This window comes from Eleutherodactylus coqui, chromosome 9 (assembly GCF_035609145.1).
Source record: "Eleutherodactylus coqui strain aEleCoq1 chromosome 9, aEleCoq1.hap1, whole genome shotgun sequence".
NCBI classification, from domain to species: domain Eukaryota; kingdom Metazoa; phylum Chordata; class Amphibia; order Anura; family Eleutherodactylidae; genus Eleutherodactylus; species Eleutherodactylus coqui.
In genome coordinates, this window is record NC_089845.1 from 49,040,300 (window position 1) to 49,056,533 (window position 16,234).

Sequence of the window (16,234 nt, forward strand, 5' to 3'; positions counted from 1 at the left end):
GCGGAACGAGCGCCGTTTCAAGCGAACGAGTAGTGAACGAGCCAACGATGGTTTTCACGCTACGTAAATTGACCGCTTATCGTTGGCAGTCGCCAGCCGCGGTCAGACCGGACGACTATGGCTGATGGTCAGCTTGTGGTTCCGTGTAATGCATCTTTATTAGGTGTCAGCAGTGATTCCCCACACAGGATGTCCCTCCGCCCGGACGTGATGCTGTGAGGGGATTCCTCGGCCATGCACGCCGCAGGTCCTGCCCCTCGCTCCACCCCATGTCATCCCTCCTCACAGGGAAGCCTCCTCTCACAATAAGTGACAAAGCCCAGAAAACTAATGCAAAGTGCGGTCCCCGGCCGCCGGCGTCCCGAGGGCTGCCCTCACCGCGGACATATTAACTACTGAGGTGGAGGGGCGGGAGCGCTGCTGCCCCCCATGTGAGGGTCTGGGTGGGAAACCCCGTACGAGTTGTGGTGAGTATGAGGTGATTGTGTGCCGCTCGCTGCGTGTCACCCCTCCCTGCCGGCGGGGGGCGCTGCCGCCGCCTGCTCCCACAGGGCAGTCAGGATGGGCTTTATTACATGTACACTGGCCACGGCCGCCCCTGTGTGAGGGCAGACAGACACATTACATGGGCTGAGAGGAACCTCCGGGATCTCCGGCTGTCAAAGCCAGGATGTGAGGGCGGGAACATTACACACTGAGGGATTTCCGACATACGTCAGCTCAGGGGCTTTCTGCAGCGACAGGAAGGAGGCAGCGCGCTGTGTGCTGTTGGTGTGAGGCGGCGCAGCGGGACAGTCATGTTACATAAAACCCGTCTGAGGACCGGCGAGAAATACTAAAGGGGTTATAACCGTAATGTGATGCCTTGTGCGCAGTGGGGGGCGCCGGTCTGGAGGACAAGGGTCTCGGACGCTTAGCTGCCGCATGGAGTAGCGTTAGTCGCACCGCTTGCCGTCGTACGGAGTAGCGTTAGTCGCACTGCTCGCTGCTGTATGGAGTAGCGTTAGTTTGCACCGCCGTACGGAGTAGTGTTAGTTGCGCCGCTTGCTGCCGTACGGAGTAGTGTTAGTCGTGCCGCTTACCGCCATACTGAATAGTGTTAGTCGTGCTGCTCACCACCGCATGGAGTAGCGTTAGCCACGCTGCTCGCCGCCGTACGGAGTAGAGTTAGTCTCGCCACCATATAAAGTAGCGTAAGTCGCACTGCTCGCTGCCGTACAGAGTAGCATTAGTCGCACCGCTCAGAGTAGCGTTAGTCGCACCACTCGCTGCCGTATGGAATAGCGTTAGTCGCACCGCTCGCTGCCGCTCAGAGTAGCGTTAGTCGCACCGCTCGCTGCCGCTCAGAGTAGCGTTAGTCGCACCGCTCGCTGCCGCTCAGAGTAGCGTTAGTCGCACCGCTCGCTGCCGCTCAGAGTAGCGTTAGTCACACCGTTCGCTGCCGCTCAGAGTAGCGTTAGTCGCACCGCTCGCTGCCGCTCAGAGTAGCGTTAGTCGCACCGCTCGCTGCCGCTCAGAGTAGCGTTAGTCGCACCGTTCGCTGCCGCTCAGAGTAGCGTTAGTCGCACCGCTCAGAGTAGCGTTAGTCGCACCGCTCGCTGCCGTACAGAGTAGCGTTAGTCGCACCGCTCGCTGCCGCTCAGAGTAGCGTTAGTCGCACCGCTCAGAGTAGCGTTAGTCGCACCGCTCGCTGCCGCTCAGAGTAGCGTTAGTCGCACCGCTCGCTGCCGCTCAGAGTAGCGTTAGTCGCACCGCTCGCTGCCGCTCAGAGTAGCGTTAGTCGCACCGCTCGCTGCCGCTCAGAGTAGCGTTAGTCGCACCGCTCGCTGCCGCTCAGAGTAGCGTTAGTCGCACCGCTCAGAGTAGCGTTAGTCGCACCGCTCGCTGCCGTACAGAGTAGCGTTAGTCGCACCGCTCGCTGCCGCTCAGAGTAGCGTTAGTCGCACCGCTCGCTGCCGCTCAGAGTAGCGTTAGTCGCACCGCTCGCTGCCGCTCAGAGTAGCGTTAGTCGCACCGCTCGCTGCCGCTCAGAGTAGCGTTAGTCGCACCGCTCAGAGTAGCGTTAGTTGCACCGCTCGCTGCCGTACAGAGTAGCGTTAGTCGCACCGCTCGCTGCCGCTCAGAGTAGCGTTAGTCGCACCGCTCGCTGCCGCTCAGAGTAGCGTTAGTCGCACCGCTCGCTGCCGCTCAGAGTAGCGTTAGTCGCACCGCTCGCTGCCGCTCAGAGTAGCGTTAGTCGCACCGCTCGCTGCCGCTCAGAGTAGCGTTAGTCGCACCGCTCGCTGCCGCTCAGAGTAGCGTTAGTCGCACCGCTCGCTGCCGTATGGAATAGCGTTAGTCGCGCCGCTCGCTGCCGCTCAGAGTAGCGTTAGTCGCGCCGCTCGCTGCCGCTCAGAGTAGCGTTAGTCGCGCCGCTCGCTGCCACTCAGAGTAGCGTTAGTCGCGCCGCTCGCTGCCGCTCAGAGTAGCGTTAGTCGCGCCGCTCGCTGCCGCGCAGGGTAGCGTTAGTCGCGCCGCTCGCTGCCGCGCAGGGTAGCGTTAGTCGCGCCGCTCGCTGCCGCGCAGGGTAGCGTTAGTCGCGCCGCTCGCTGCCGCGCAGGGTAGCGTTAGCCGCGCCGCTCGCTGCCGCGCAGGGTAGCGTTAGTCGCGCCGCTCGCTGCCGCGCCGGGTAGCGTTAGTCGCGCCGCTCGCTGCCGCGCCGGGTAGCGTTAGTCGCGCCGCTCGCTGCCGCGCAGGGTAGCGTTAGTCGCGCCGCTCGCTGCCGCGCCGGGTAGCGTTAGTCGCGCCGCTCGCTGCCGCGCAGAGTAGCGTTAGTCGCGCCGCTCGCTGCCGCGCAGGGTAGCGTTAGTCGCGCCGCTCGCTGCCGCGCAGGGTAGCGTTAGTCGCGCCGCTCGCTGCCGCGCAGGGTAGCGTTAGTCGCGCCGCTCGCTGCCGCGCAGGGTAGCGTTAGTCGCGCCGCTCGCTGCCGCGCAGGGTAGCGTTAGTCGCGCCGCTCGCTGCCGCGCAGGGTAGCGTTAGTCGCGCCGCTCGCTGCCGCGCAGGGTAGCGTTAGTCGCGCCGCTCGCTGCCGCGCAAGGTAGCGTTAGTCGCGCCGCTCGCTGCCGCGCAGGGTAGCGTTAGTCGCGCCGCTCGCTGCCGCGCAGGGTAGCGTTAGTCGCGCCGCTCTCTGCCGCGCAGGGTAGCGTTAGTCGCGCCGCTCGCTGCCGCGCTGGGTAGCGTTAGTCGCGCCGCTCGCTGCCGCGCAGAGTAGCGTTAGTTGTGCCGCTCGCCGCCATATGGAATAGCGTTAGTCGCGCCGCTCACCACCGTATGGAGTAGAGTTAGTCGCGTCGCTCCCTGCCATTTTTGGCAGACAGCGCCATGGCGGTGATGCCAAGAGGACGGTTTCTTGACATCACAAGGCCCTTTTACATGGATTACGGTCATTGTTCAGGGTAAATGCGCGCAGCGGTAGAACGTCTACTCGTTCGTCTTCGGTTTCCGCATGCAGAAAACCAAACGGCGGATCGTCTCGTGTAAACAAGCCGTCGGTCACCGATGAACCAGTTTACTGTGAATGGAGGGGGTGACCCAGAACTATGCCCGACGCGCCCCATGCCCGTTCACTGAGTGTAAAGGCACAGGAGCAATTATCACTGGCACGGCATGGCTGCATCTGTTGCCCGACAGGTCATCCCGTGTAAAAGCACCCTTAGTTATGACACTCTCATCACGTCACGCTAGCGGTTAAGCCTAAACTTTATTGCTAGTGGGACATGACCGTGTAGGGTGGCCGGTCACATGACTCTCAGGGAAGGTCCTGTAGGTTCCCGGGAGGGCAGTTCGGCAAAATCTTTCAACCTGCAGTATTTGGGCACTAGAGCCTCCTTGCCAACCCCTATAACATCTTGTATCCAAGCTAGAGGCGGTACAACAGGGTACTAGAGCCTCCATGCCCATCTGTATCACATCTTGTATCCAAGCTAGAGGTGGCACAACACGGTACTAGAGTCTCCATGCCCACCCGTATCACATCTTGTATCCAAGCTAGAGGCAGTACAACAGGGTACTAGAGCCTCCATGCCTGCCTGTATCACATCTTGTATCCAAGCCAGAGGCAGTACAACAGGGTACTAGAGCCTCCATGCCCTCTTGTATCACATCTTGTATCCAAGTTGGAGGTGGTACAACAGGGCACTAGAGCCTCCATGCCAACCCCTATAACATCTTGTATCCAAGCTAGAGGCGGTACAACAGGGTACTAGAGCCTCCATGCCCACCCATATCACATCTTGTATCCAAGCTAGAGGCAGTACAACAGGGTACTAGAGCCTCCATGCCCACCCGTATCACATCTTGTATCCAAGCTAGAGGTGGTACAACAGGGTACTAGAGCCTCCATGTCCGCCCGTATCACATGCTGTATCCAAGCTTGAGGCAGTACAACAGGGTACTAGAGCCTCCATGCCCACCCGTATCACATCTTGTATCCAAGCTAGAGGCAGTACAACAGGGTACTAGAGCCTCCATGCCCACCCGTATCACATCTTGTATCCAAGCTTGAGGCAGTACAACAGGGAACTAGATAATACATGATCCTTTTGCTCTGATATTGTAATCAGTTACTTATATCGATGTTACAATCATAGAAATGTCCTTCATCCCACAACATCCTGGGGAGGGGGTATCGCTGACGGGGGGTATCGCTGACGGGGGGTATCGCTGACGGGGGGTATCGCTGACGGGGGGTATCGCTGACGGGGTGTACTGTGGGGTGCAGTTTTCCCTCTTTGGTCTGCTGGGATCCAATCCTGCTTTCTGCTGATAATATACTGATGTCTCCAGTGCCACAAATATGATTCCTTTTTCTCCTAATAGCATTTAAAACAAACCAAAAAGCAGTTTGTTCACAATAATAAAGAGGCCCGTCACCTTTGCTGACACGGCTAATTGGGCTTAATGACACAGCAAAACCCTTGGGTGTAGTCCGTGTGCCGTCCCGTGATCACGGAGCTTCACACACCGCATGTCATATTCTCCTCTGTGAGAGCTGATGGAAAAACAGGCTGCAAGTTTTTTCACATGGATTGACGGTCTGTGTAAAGTATCGCATGAAGAAACAGCTGCACTGCGCATGACAGTCTTTAGGGGTACGTACCCAATGGTACCCACCCGATGGAAATGCTGAGGGATGTCCGTGGCAAATTCCGCTGCATTTACACATGCAAAAGAGAGTCAAGATCTGCACCATCAATGAGAATTTAGACTTCTCCGCGGGTGATTTCAGAAGACACGGCGCTCCTACGAAGTCTTAACGCGGTCAGCGTATCCCGGCACTCAGAGGCCTGTAGTGAGCGCTGCTCAGGTGATGCAGAAGTACGGATTTTGACTCTGTTTTGGATGTGGAAATGCTGCAGAATTCTCCACTGTGACAAATCCGCCTCATTTCTGTCCAGTGAGAATTTATCCAATAGGGGTACTTGTGTAGTTTTACTATTGATAACCTATCCTCAGGGTAGGTCATCATTAGCAGCGGACTGCAGGCACAGTACCCTTTGAAATCAATGTGAACTGTAGTACCAATCCGGGCCACTGCAATGTTGACAGCACTGTCTGCTCTGAGGGCAACCTGGCAATAAACTGATCGGCGGATATCCCAAATGGCAGACCCTCACCAATCAACTGTTGATGACATATACTGAGGATAGATCATCAATAGCAAAAGTCCTGGAAAATCCCTTTAGCCACATGTAAAAAAAAAAATCTTACATGGCATGCATGTGTGATCCGTTTTTTTTTTGGAACGCTACCATATAAATAAAAGTAGAATTGAGCGACGATTTTTCAAACCAACGCATTCTTTTTCTGTGCGAGTTCTGTCCATCTCGTAAACGGTCAGACCCCGAAAAGAGACCGCCCGCGTGAATACACCCTGAGTGCGGCTTTTGTCACACTTTATGCTACACGGCATCCTGTTGTCTGCAGATAGCTTTCATGTGGTTATCGGGTATACAGTAAGTTGCCGGGAAGGAAGTGTCGTTGAATGTGTCTCCGTGTTGCTGCGTCCCCTTGGACTGGAGACCCTTGCTGGGGAATATCTGGGGATTTAGGGTTAGTGGATGTCTAAAAATATACATTCTGCAGCAACCGCCCGGCTGTAATCCTCCCTCAGAGGGCCCTGGGTTTAGGGAATGCTTGGAGTGCACAGAGGGGAGGGGAAGCCCAATGACATCATTGGAAAGCTTAGACAGTGGGCAGAGCTAGACGGATCCCCCAACCACCCCTCCACCACACAGTCACATGACTAAAGGCCTGCCAAATGCTTTCATAGTGTCAGACTGTAAATACCGTCCTTCCTGCCTCCCCAGCACAAACACAATGCCTGTCACAGTACAGCAAGGTCAGGCGGACTACCGGAGGCTCTGGGTTTTAGTCTTTTGTGTGTATTCTTCATAGGCGAACGACCCGTTTTGGTTTTGTTTTGCCAAGTGTTCTGCATATGATGTGCGTCAAAATTGTCTAAAAAAGAATCTTTATGCCATATGCTTAGGATATACCATAAATGTCTCCGGGGGAGGGGGGGGGGGGGGGGAATACCCTTTGGAAGTGGTCTAGTATGGCAATGTGGAGCAGAAAAAGTTGTGCACCCCTAGAGCAACTCAGGCGCGACTCCCATCAGACAGCACATAGGCACCTGCTGGTGTGAGCGCTCAAACGGAGACGAATATAGGTCTGTGCGAATGAACATTCATCTAATTGGCTACAATGGGAATAAAAATACATCCGTCTGAATGGGCCTTAAAGGAACTCGATCAGCTTGTATGAGCCTCATAAGTTAGAGTTATGGGTTCCTAGGGTAAGGGCCACTTCACATGAGCCAAATTCGTGCTGCCTGCAAAAGACGCAGGGAGTATGCAATGAATTGCGTGCTGCCAATTGCCAGGCACTATCTGGGTGTGTATATGCGTAATATGCGCCAAAACGAAACCTGCTGCGATCTTTATTGCGCACGTATTTCGCATATTATGTGTGAGCAGCAGCATGGCAGAGTAGTACAGTGTATTAAGTACGTAATACGCTGTCACCACACGTTTGGGTGAAGGAGCCCGAAGGCCGTTTTCACACGACCGAGAAAAGGTGTATGTTTATGCCGAAACGCGTTGCATGATTTTGGTCTTTTGTCCTGTGATTGTTTGATTGTTTTTTTTTTAAGAGGTTTTATCACCTTTGTGGTTTTATGCAATAAACCCTTTACTTGTGGATTGAACCTAATTGACATCTACTCCTTTGATGGATGAGGTAACTCCACTAGAAGCGCAGGAAAAGGCCTGTATATGGCGGTCAGATGGCGTAGTTTTGACATACACTCCATGGCCACTTTATTAGAGCCTCCAGCCCTTCTCCTGAATTCCAATTGGACATGTGACCCCCGCAATGCAGCATAAAATTAAGTGAGCAGGTCTTCCATGGATCAGTTACAATGTAGATCCCCATTAGATTGGGAAAATAGAATAATTTGAACGACTTCGGACGAGGCATGGTTATCAGCGCTAGACTAGCTGAGGACCAGTGTTTCAAAAACTGCTAATATTGTGGTGTTTTCTCGTGCGGGTCTCCCACTTGTGGAATATGGTCCGTCCGTGTGAGCCCAGCCAAAGCTGGTGCTCCAACATGTATGTCTGCGCACACAGTTTCAAGGGCAGTTACGAGAACCAGAAAGGCAAGACACCAGTGGGCAAAAGAGCGCAAAAGTTGGATCACTGAGCAGTAGAAAAACATCACCTGGTCAGATTAATTTAGATTTCTGTTGCCGCATGCTCATGGGAGGTCAGAAGTTGGTGCAAGCAGCATTAATCGACAAGTCCTTCCTGGCAGGTGACAATAGTTCAGGCTGGTGGGATGAAGTAAAGGTGTGGGGAAGGTTTTCCTGGAACACCCTGGGCCCTCTCATATCTGTGGATGGGTGCCTCAAATTGCTGCATTTTTGAAGGCCAAAGGAGATCCAATGTACTAATAGATAAGTATCTTAATAACATATGTTCCTAAGGCCGCCTGCAGACGGCTGGGTCGGAACCCGCTGCGAGGATTCTCGCAGTGGGATGCGGTCCCGTGGCCCTGCACAGCCCTGCGGCTCACCCGCTCCCGGCGTCTCCTCTCTGCGCAGTGTGGCGGCTGCCGGCGCATGCGCAGGGAGGAGCCGGCCCGTCACCACTGACATTTCTGTGCGGGCCTCTGCGAGATCCGCACAGAAATAGAGCATGCCACGATTTGTTTTCCGCGTGCAATTTCATGTGGACAAATCGCAGCCGAGTGACTAATTTCTTTTCCAGCGAAATGCAATGAGAAATCTTACTTGGCAAAAACGTTTGGGTTTTGCCAATTGATACAGGTGCCTGGTTTGTTAGAATGTATCACTACTTACAACAAGCTAGCAACTGTGTCATGTGATCATTAGGACATTAGGACATGTTGGCTGTATTAGGCTGCTTACATATCTGCACTCGGGAGATCCGTTTTACCTGCTCCGTTCGGGAATCCCCTGGCCGAATGGCTCTGTCTTATGACGGAACCAAACAGCGCCGAACAGTCTCTATAGACTATAATGGGGTCCGTGCGGTTTCTGCTCAGCTGCCCGGCATTTTACCGGAAGAAAACTGCAGCAGGCGCACTTTTTCTTCTGGTACTTTGTGAGATGGTACACTGTGAGATGGTACTCTGTGAGATGGTACTCTGTGAGATGGTACTCTGTGAGATGGTACTCTGTGAGATGGTACTCTGTGAGATGGTACACTGTGAGATGCTACACTGTGAGATGGTACACTGTGAGATGGTACTCTGTGAGATGGTACTCTGTGAGATGGTACACTGTGAGATGGTACTCTGTGAGATGGTACTCTGTGAGATGGTACACTGTGAGATGGTACACTGTGAGATGGTACTCTGTGAGATGGTACTCTGTGAGATGGTACTCTGTGAGATGGTACTCTGTGAGATGGTACACTGTGAGATGCGACGGAAGCTCTAAATTGAGGTTCCAGCACAGATATGAAACCACGGCTAATGTGTGCTGTTTTCATTGAGACTTTCGCTGTGAGAATGGGGAGAATACCTCTGTGAAGCCTCAATGATAGAGCATGCCATGTTATATATGAATCCATGAGAAATTGTGCCAGAATGCTTCAAAATGTAATATTTTTATGCCAAAATAATTTTGAATTTTTGGTGTAAGTATATTTTTGCTCATTTATACTGTACCAACCATCTTTTTTTTAGAAATGGGTGGGGCTTACAGAAGGGGACGGCTCAACACATTTACACCAACTACTGCAAATCTGCGATAGCATGCAGATGGCGTAGATTTGTCTGTCTGGTACATGAGGTGGACAGAGACGTGCCCGATTTATTACAACATGTGTGCTTTTCAATAAATTAGGAGCATGTCAATCCAGAGAAATGTTTATCGAACTCAGGAAATGTCTATCTAGATATCTTCTCCCCCGAACTGTATACAAACTACAAGGAACTGCACAAGCAAAAAACATTGGGGCAGATTTTCGGTTGCAAATGCCCTGTTTCTGGCACAAATTGCACCAAAATACTGTTTCATATGACTCATCAATAGTTGATCAGCAGGGTCCGCCACTCTAGAACACCGGCTATCTCTTCTCAGGCCTGTAACGTCACATTCATCGGTCACATGGCTTGAGAGCAGCTCAGTCCTATTCAAGTGAATGGTATGAAGCTGTTATATCAAGCACCGGTGTTAGACAATATACAATGTTGTGTCTGGTATGGACTGATGTGGTGGTGGCTCTCAACCAAGAGAGCCACAATTATAGTGGTGATATGAGTGGGATTTCTTGCCCTAAGGTTTCTGTCAAAAATAATCCCGCCCCTCGATGAAATTGTCATTTTGCTGCAAAACTCATCCTGCAGTTCCATATCAGGCAGATATGCAAATGATTAGGGTTGTGGGGTGATTAGATGAAGGCTCTTGTTACCTGAGGTACTAAGGGTGGTCCCCCCCCCCTTGGCCTATAAGAGGCTCTCGGAGGCTCCTTGTGTGTAGTGACCTCTTCTTCCGCTTGTGTAGAGCTTGTTGACCACTAGACGCCTCTACGATGCAGAGAAGAGATTTCACCCCGTTACCAGAGTCTGAGAGGGGCGCATTATTGGGATGCGAGAAGCTGAATGGTCGTATCGATGAATTGTCCCCACCGGCCGTTCTGACCAGACTGTTAGGAGGTGCTGGGACCAGTGGATGTGTGAGGGCACACAAGGTGATCGGGCTCAGGACGCCCTCGAAAAGACCACCAGTAGAGAGGATCATCTGATGAGATTTAAAGGGATTCTGTCATCAAGTTCCTGCAGTCCAAACCACAGGAAACATGAACCTGCAATTTTCATAAAAATCATTAGGCATACCTGTCCTAGGCTCATGCTGCTTGTACATGGCAGCAGTAGGCAAACCTGTCCTATGTTCATGCTGCTTGTACATAGCAACAGTAAACAGTAGGCATACCTGTCTTAGGTTTATGCTGCTTGTAAATGGCAACAGTAAGCATACCTCTCCTTGGTTCATGCTGCTTGTACATGGCGGCTGTAAGCATACCTGTCCTGGGCTCAGGCTGCTCGTACATGGCGGCAGTAGGCAGCCCTGTCTCGGGTTCATGCTGCTTGTACATGGCGGCAGTAGTCATACCTGTCTTAGGTTCATGCTGCTCCTTCATGGTCGCTGTAGGCTTACCTCTGTTAGGTTCATGCTGCTCATACATGGCGGCAGTGGACATACCTCTCCTAGGTTCATGCTGCTCCTACATGGCGGCAGTAGGCATATCTGTCCAAGGTTCATTCTGCTTGTACATGGCGGCAGTAGGCATACCTGTCCGGGTTCATGCTGCTCGTACATCGCGGCAGTAGGCATACCTGTGTTAGGTTCATGCTGCTCATACATGGCAGCAGTAGGCATACCTGTGTTAGGTTCATGCTGCTCATACATGGCAGCAGTAGGCATCCCTGTCCTAGGCCTAAGCTGTTCATACATGGTGGCAGTAGGCATACCTGTCCTAGGCCTAAGCTGTTCATACATGGTGGCAGTAGGCATACCTGTCCTAGGCTCATGCTGTTCGTACATGGCGGCAGTAGGCATACCTGTCCTAGGCTCATGCTGTTCGTACATGGCGGCAGTAGGCATACCTGTCCTAGGCTCATGCTGCTCGTACATGGCGGCAGTAGGCATACCTGTCCTAGGCTCAGGCTGCTCCTACATGGTGGCAGTAGGCATACCTGTCCTAGGTTCATGCTGCTCCTACATGGTGGCAGTAGGCATACCTGTCCTAGGTTCATGCTGCTCCTACATGGTGGCAGTAGGCATACCTGTCCTAGGTTCATGCTGCTCCTACATGGTGGCAGTAGGCATACCTGTCCTAGGCGCAGGCTGCTCCTACATGGTGGCAGTAGGCATACCTGTCCTAGGTTCATGCTGCTCCTACATGGTGGCAGTAGGCATACCTGTCCTAGGTCCATGCTGCTCCTACATGGCGGCAGTAGGCATACCTGTCCTAGGTCCATGCCGCTCGTACATGGCGGCAGTAGGCATACTGGTCCTAGGCTCAGGCTGCTCCTACATGGCGGCAGTAGGCATACCTGTCCTAGGTCCATGCCGCTCGTACATGGCGGCAGTAGGCATACTGGTCCTAGGCTCAGGCTGCTCCTACACCGCGGTAGTAGGCATACCTGTCGTAGGTTCATGCTGCTCCTACATGGCGGCAGTAGACATACCTGTCCTAGGTCCATGCTGCTCCTACATGGCGGCAGTAGGCATATCTGTCCTAGGCTCATGCTGCTCGTACATGGTGGCAGAAGGCACACCTGTCCTGGGTACATGCTGCTCCTACATGGCGGCAGTAGGCATACCTGTCCTAGGTCCATGCTGCTCCTACATGGCGGCAGTAGGCATACCTGTCCTAGGTTCATGCTGCTCCTACATGGCGGCAGTAAGCATACCTGTCCTAGGTCCATGCTGCTCCTACATGGCGGCAGTAGGCATACCTGTCCTAGGTTCATGCTGCTCCTACATGGCGGCAGTAGGCATACCTGTCCTAGGTTCATGCTGCTCCTACATGGCGGCAGTAGGCATACCTGTCCTAGGTTCATGCTGCTCTTACATGGCGGCAGTAGGCATACTTGTCCTAGGTTCATGCTGCTCCTACATGGCGGCAGTAGGCATACCTGTCCTAGGTTCATGCTGCTCCTACATGGCGGCAGTAGGCATACCTGTCCTAGGTTCATGCTGCTCCTACATGGCGGCAGTAGGCATACCTGTCCTAGGCTCAGGCTGCTCCTACATGGCGGCAGTAGGCATGCCTGTCCTAGGCTCAGGCTGCTCCTACATGGCGGCAGTAGGCATACCTGTCCTAGGCTCATGCTGCTCCTACATGGCGGCAGTAGGCATACCTGTCCTAGGTCCATGCTGCTCCTACATGGCGGCAGTAGGCATACCTGTCCTAGGCTCAGGCTGCTCCTACATGGCAGCAGTAGGCATACCTGTCCTAGGCTCATGCTGCTCCTACATGGCGGCAGTAGGCATACCTGTCCTAGGCTCATGCTGCTCCTACATGGCGGCAGTAGGCATACCTGTCCTAGGTCCATGCTACTCCTACATGGCGGCAGTAGGCATACCTGTCCTAGGCTCAGGCTGCTCCTACATGGCAGCAGTAGGCATACCTGTCCTAGGCTCAGGCTGCTCCTACATGGCGGCAGTAGGCATACCTGTCCTAGGCTCATGCTGCTCGTACATGGTGGCAGTAGGCATACCTGTCCTAGGTTCATGCTGCTCCTACATGGTGGCAGTAGGCATACCTGTCCTAGGTCCATGCTGCTCCTACATGGCGGCAGTAGGCATACCTGTCCTAGATCCGTGCTGCTCCTACATGGCGGCAGTAGGCATACCTGTCCTAGGCTCAGGCTGCTCCTACATGGCGGCAGTAGGCATACCTGTCCTAGGCTCATGCTGCTCCTACATGGTGGCAGTAGGCATACCTGTCCTAGGTTCATGCTGCTCCTACATGGTGGCAGTAGGCATACCTGTCCTAGGTCCATGCTGCTCCTACATGGCAGCAGTAGGCATACTTATCGATTCATACTGCATGTGGTTTAGGCTGCATAAACCTGATGACAGAATCCCTTCAACTTTCTTCTTTATGGTTTAGCACTAGAGATGAGCGAACGTGCTCGGCCACGCCCCTTTTTCGCCCGAATACCGCGATTTCCGAGTACTTCCGTACTTTCGGGCGAAAAAATTCGGGGGGCGCCGTGGCGGCACGGGGGGGTAGCAGTGGGGAGTGGGGGGGAGAGGGAGAGAGAGAGGGCTCCCCCCTGTTCCCCGATGCTACCCCCCGCACCGCCACGCCTCTCCCCGCCCCCCGGCGCCCCCCGAATCTTTTCACCCGAGTACGGAAGTACTCGAAAATGGCGGTACTCGGGCGCGTAAGTACTCGAAACGAGTACGTTCGCTCATCTCTATTTAGCACTTTTCTACCCCAAAACATTCATTTTTCTTGACGAGGTTCAGGGCAAACGGGAAACCTGACAAACTGCTGTCATTTTGGTGGTGGTTGCTACAACTTTCAAATTGGAGGGTTTCCACGCATTATTGGCCATAATAGACTCTAATCAGATTCTATAAAGGCTGCTCGCCGCAGCACGGACATATCAGTGCGGAGGTCCTCTGTAACGTGCTGCAGCAGTTCTGCTTGTGCCCTTCCATTACATTGACGCTTCTCAGCAGCCCCGACTCGCTGACTTATTTTGTTATTGTTTTTCTGCAGTCCGTGTGGATAATTTAGTTGTGTCAGGCTTTACCATTTGTTTTCGTAAAGCCATCCGTCATATAGCTCGCAGTCTATGTGTAGGTTGTGTAGCCCCGTGTCAGCAGTATTCTCTACGGCTATGTGTGTATTTTTTTAGTATATTTTCAAAACTCATATATCAGTGTCAGCGGTGTGAAAGCCGCCCAGAATGATAAATTCACAAACAACCAAAACTCGCAGGCACATTAACAGAACATTCGATTTCCGGTGTTTCATCAGGAGATAAGTTATACCAGCAGTTCAGTATAAAAAGCCCATATGTTCAGGCTGAAATGTAAAGGCTTTGTGCACCAAATGCTGCTTGTCAAAGGCGCTAATCGTACTGCCTTACTGTGCCTCAGTTTTACGTACGGCATACGGAAGCGTGTCCTGGTCTGACCGCGGGTCTCCTAACCCGTCACCAGTGGTCATGCTTCCGTATTCTGTATGTAAAACGGAGGCACAATTTGGCAGTGTGGTCAGGCCCTAAGGGATCTTTCGCTTTGCACGGAACTGACAGTGGCATTAGCTGTCGCGCAGGAAACTCTGCAGGAAAATGCGCAATTCTAACGTGTAGAATTGAAAATGCCTAATTCTGCATCAAAATCCGCATTTAGGCATGCGGATTTGGGGGTGAATTTCGACAGCAGTAAATTTCGCTACATGTTTTGGAACAATTCTAACCTGTGTAAAAGGTCCCTAAATGTAGCTAAATCAGTAGTGCATGTGATCCCCTTCACCACATCCCAAAATTAATACAGACCCAGATGTGGACACCAAAGTGAATTTAGACTCAGAATCCAAATTAAAACGGTTTTCCAAGATCCCTTTTTTTTTCTTCTGACTACTATGAAAAGAATAAGCGGCTACACTTGCCTATCGTGGTCCTGTACCGCATCTCTGTTCTTCCCGCTGGGTCTGTTTGCATGTTGCAGAGTCAGTTTTTGAACGAAATGCCACAGACCGCTGCAGTCAGTCGCAGACCTCAGCGGTGAAGTCTGTTATGGCTGCAGCAGCCTGTGATGATCTGTAAACAGGCTACTGCAGCATGTAAGCAATGCATCAGGGCGGAGAAAGGAAGTACAGCGCAGGGAGCTGGGACGGGTGAACATAGCCTCTTTTATCATTTTTTTACCATGGACAACTTATTAAAACCTTTTGAAAAACTTCTATATAATAAGACCTTTAAAGAGTAAGTCATCTTTTTAAACCCCCTGCCCGACTTCCACCGGCAGGTGACGATTGTTGTTTTATAGATGGGCCGGGAACCTGAGCCCGTTCTATACATGGCAGGTGCCTATCCTGGCAGTTAACCCTTTAGGTGTCGCTGTCATTTCTGACAACTGCATTTAAATGGCCCAGCAGAGGGGGGGGGGGGGGTTGCAGGCTGCGGTTTGGTTACCATGTCAGCCTGAAGCCTTGGGAAAGTTCCTGCTCTGCTATGATGGCTTCCTGTTAAGATCTGCTTGTGGGAAGGGCTTAAAAAAAATTGTATTGTTTTATCCATAAAAGCCTAATTTATTAAAATATCACATTATTTATCCGGCATGTTGAAAACCATTTTTGGTCAAGTGAATAAAAAGCGATCAAATAGCCGTATGGTACAAATAAATACCCTCACACAGCTCCACCATAAAAAAATTTTTTTTACAAGTTATGGGAGTCAAAAATAGCGACTAAAAGCAAATTTTGTTTTAAAGAGGTATTTTATCTTTTTAAATGGCACATTCTTAAAAAAAAAAACTATATACAATTGGTATCACTGTAATCTTGTCCTTTTTACCGCAATGTTAAAGCTGTAAAAGTAAAGCCCCCGCCCCCAAAAAATCAAAATAGATTTTTTTTTTTCTATTTCACTCCACTTAAAAATTTTTAAAGCTTTGCCAATATATTCTATGGTACGTTAGATGGTACTATTGAAAAATACGACTCGTCGCACAAAAAACAAGCCCTTATGGAGCTACGTCACTGGAAGAATAAATGATTTTTTTTTTTTTAAAGAGGGGATGGAAAAAGGAAAACAAAAAGTGCTGCGGAGGGATAAATAAATGACCAGTACAAATATAAGAAACTTTGTAATTATTTTATTAGAGAAACACTCTTCCTTCTCCACTTATCAGCCACTTCTACTCTTTCCGCCTGCCTCCAGCAGATCCATCACTCTGAATGAACTGATAACATCCATACACAGAAGTCCATACACACAGAGATCAGATAACGGCTACAACCCACAGAAGTCCATAAAGCGGGAGGAGGAGGAGGAGGGAGCCGTTGGTGGGAAACAAAGGAAGAGAGACACACATAGCTGTAGCTACAGATTCTAGTGGGTGTTTTATCTCACCGCAGTCCTAGATTCACATCAACACTGCTCGGTACTGCTGTATTATCCCTCTGTGATGCTGCTG

General features: G+C 51.8%; 1 protein-coding gene across 1 annotated transcript in view; it reads left to right on the forward strand.

Moving 5' to 3' along the window:
• Positions 1-331: 331 nt before the first annotated feature.
• The window catches only part of HIVEP1 (HIVEP zinc finger 1), a 166,865-nt gene continuing 150,962 nt past the window's right edge, over positions 332-16,234 (forward strand). Inside the window, exon 1 of the mRNA XM_066579366.1 lies at positions 332-467. The gene's annotated coding sequence lies outside the window, so the exon portion shown is untranslated. The remainder of the gene's footprint in view (positions 468-16,234) is intronic.